Source organism: Colobus angolensis, unplaced genomic scaffold (assembly GCF_000951035.1).
Source record: "Colobus angolensis palliatus isolate OR3802 unplaced genomic scaffold, Cang.pa_1.0 Scaffold224, whole genome shotgun sequence".
In the NCBI taxonomy this organism is placed as follows: domain Eukaryota; kingdom Metazoa; phylum Chordata; class Mammalia; order Primates; family Cercopithecidae; genus Colobus; species Colobus angolensis.
In genome coordinates, this window is record NW_012115422.1 from 2,696,408 (window position 1) to 2,699,870 (window position 3,463).

Sequence of the window (3,463 nt, forward strand, 5' to 3'; positions counted from 1 at the left end):
TCGGCTCACTGCAAGCTCCGCCTCCCGGGTTCACACCATTCTCCTGGCTCAGCCTCCTGAGTAGCTGGGACTTTAAAACTTTTATCGTTGTGCTTTAGATATCTAATATTCAAAACAGAGAGAGAGAAAAATAGGCAGACCTTCATTTAAAAAAAGAACTAATTTTATGACATAATTGCATAAGCAAGAGCTTCCTGGGAAGGGGAGACAAGGGGACAATTAAAGAACAAGCTAGGGTGGGGAAGGGTAGAAATACAATCTTTACAATATCAAACCCAGTATGATATCTCATGATTGCTTATAATACTCCCATCTTACTTTCAAAATTCACCTTTACTAAGTGACAAGTTACTAACCTGACAAGTTTTAAGCTATTCTTACGTTTGAAAGCGATCCTTGATAAAGCTATCAGAAGTCTAAAAATATTCAAGACTCATGCACTGAATTTATTTGTATATTAATTTTGCCGCTAGTGTGGCATGGCTGCTTTTTTCCTAACGGTATGGCTTCTGGCCATAGGAATATTTTGAAGAATTCTTTAATGCCTGAAGAAAAGGTACTTGAGATCCAATTAATTTTTTAACCTAATCAATCCAAATATTACAGTAATGATAATATCTTTGATAGTTAGCTATTCTCCAAGAAGAGAGCTACGTTTCTCCTCTACTGACCCATGGTCCCCTCTGAAAATCAGTTGAGGGCTATATCTTCTCTTCCTGAAGAAATGTGCATGTACACCTACAAAATTCTTCAGTTTCCAAAGGCCCTTGCACTCCCTGAATTCCTGTTAACAACCTCTATACCAGAAAAAGAGGAATTTACAGAGAAATTGTAAACTGGCAGACTGAGAGTTGGAGAAAGAAATAAAGGATGGGAAGTAGAAAATGAAGTTTCCCACTCTGGGCCAGACTTGGCCTAAACATTTCCTCTCACTTTTCACAGCAGCTCTGTGTGCTACATATTTTTTAATAGTCAAGGAAACTAAGGTTCAGAGAGGTTATGTGACTTTCCCACAAGGTCATACTGCTGCAAAGTGGCAGAGCCAAAACACAAACCTGATCTTCTGACTTTAAGTCCAATGCACACCTCACTTAGCACTTAGAAACTGAACTTACTATGGTTTCATCTCAGGACTTCTCAAGACTGAACTATTAGACTAAATGCATCTACTGTGAACTCCCTGAGACGGGGGTTCCATGTCTCATTCCCTCTACATCTCCAGTACACAGACAGCATATAGAAGGCATTCCTTAAAAGAGGAATGAGTGAATAAATGAAAACACTGGGGCAACAATCCCACTGATAGTGGCAGAAGCTACATGCAGCTGTATGTTGCCACAACATGAAGGTCCTTATCATCACTAAATATTCCTTTAGATGACCACTGGACACAGACATTAACATATTTTAAAACACATATGGTAAAATTCTTGTACTAGAACAGTGTTTAATCCTCTTGAAAAATAACTTATTAATAAAACAAAAAGTAGCTTTCTATCAATCTGCCTAATACTATCAGAATAATTAACATCCTTTGTTAACCAACTAGTGTATCTTATAAAAACCAACTTACATTGAAAACGAATACATAAATTAGGACTACTTTTAAAAAATACTTAATTTTGCTAATTTCCTAACTAGAACGTAAGTGCATTTTTGTTTTGTTTTTGTTTTTGCAATAATTGCTCTGAAGATAAAACCAAAGCGCCATTTCAATGTAGCAAAGGTAATTGGTGCATTTACTGCTCGTGGCATGTTGATGTATGACTATGTATCAAAGGTCATCCTTCTGTACTCATACATTATCAAATTTGAAAGCACAATATTTGATTCTGAACAACCTTTAAACTACCCAAAATGTGTGTGAAAAATAGATAGAGTTCTACTTTGGGTTGAAAAAAAAATGAACCCATGTTTTGGAAGCAGAAGGGTCAAGAAGCCAGTGGCAAGGTTAGATGTCAGCGCTATGAATCTCAGACTGTCTTAGCTTATCAATGAGGTCTAGTACAATGATCACAAGCTAAAATTGCTGTACTAATGAAGACAAAGGTCTAAAAAATTAGTTAGTGCAGGCGCCCTGACAGAGGGCAGTACCTCGTGGACAATAATGCAGAAATAAGGATATAAATCACTCTTTAGAGATAATAAAACCTATAACACACAAATTGAGTTGTTTACATGTCCATCGGAGGCACTGTTAAAAACAGAAGGTGTCAGCTGCTGTATCTCTTCTTATTCATCTGGAATGCAGTTGCCCCAAATTCAGCTTCTTTGTTAGAAAGCAAGGCATCTGCTTCCCATTCTCTTCTTCCAACTCCAGATACACAGACAGCACTACTTTGCCAACACACAATTTAGTAGTCTTGTGCCATCCCGACCTGAAAGAATTGTTGACCTTCACTCTGGCTTCAAATTTTTGCTTACAATTGTTTGCTAGGTAGATAAATTGGTCTTATCAGAATGTACTAAAACATAAACAGCTGTGGTTTTCTCCTTTGATGGTTCAGGTGCAGGGGGAAACAGTGGAAAAGAAAAAATTCCCTCCTTTTTCTGTAATGATTGTGGTTTTTTTGAAATAAATAAAACATAATTTAATTTCATCAAGCCCAACTACAGGAGACTGCCTTATTGAAGAGAAGATCATACAAACATACAAAAAGAATCCAGTCTTCAAAAAAGAAAACACTGTGCTGAAAAGGACCAGGAAGAACCCATAACATCTACCCAAAACATGTCTCAAGCATATCAATTTTCTTTCAATCTGTACTTTATTTCATACAATTCACAGCATCCCATTCTGAAAATTCATGTATTCGTTGGCTATGTGAATATTCTTAATTGAGAATACAAGTCCATTCCAAATATATTTTCCTTTTTGTTGCTGCTAAAAAAGATATTTTTAAAAAGCAAACCACTGTAATTTAATAAAACAAGAGCCAACTCATGGCAGCTATGCAAAGTCTTTAGAATTCTTGCTATAGACAGTAAGTCACAAGTAGCCAGTTTCATTTTGGACATAGGGTGGGAAACATCACACACTGGGGCCTGTCATGGGGTGGGAGGAGGTGGAAGGGATAGCATTAGGAGATGTACCTAATGTAAATGATGAGTTAACAGGTGCAGCACACCAACATGGCACATGTATACATATGTAACAAACCTGCATGTTGTGCACATGTACCCTAGAACTGAAAGTATAATTTAAAAACAAAAAAAGACAATGAGGCTGGGTGTGGTGGCTCACGCCTGTAATGCCAACACTTTGGGCCAAGGTGGGAGGATCACCTGAGGTCAGCAGTTCAAGACAAGCCTGACCAACGTGGTAAAGCCCTATCTCTACTAAAAATACAAAAATTAGCTGGGTCCGGAGGCTGAGGCAGGAGAATGGTGTAAACCCGGGAGGCGGAGCTTGCAGTGAGCTGAGATCCGGCCACTGCACTCCAGCCTGGGAGACAGAGCCAGA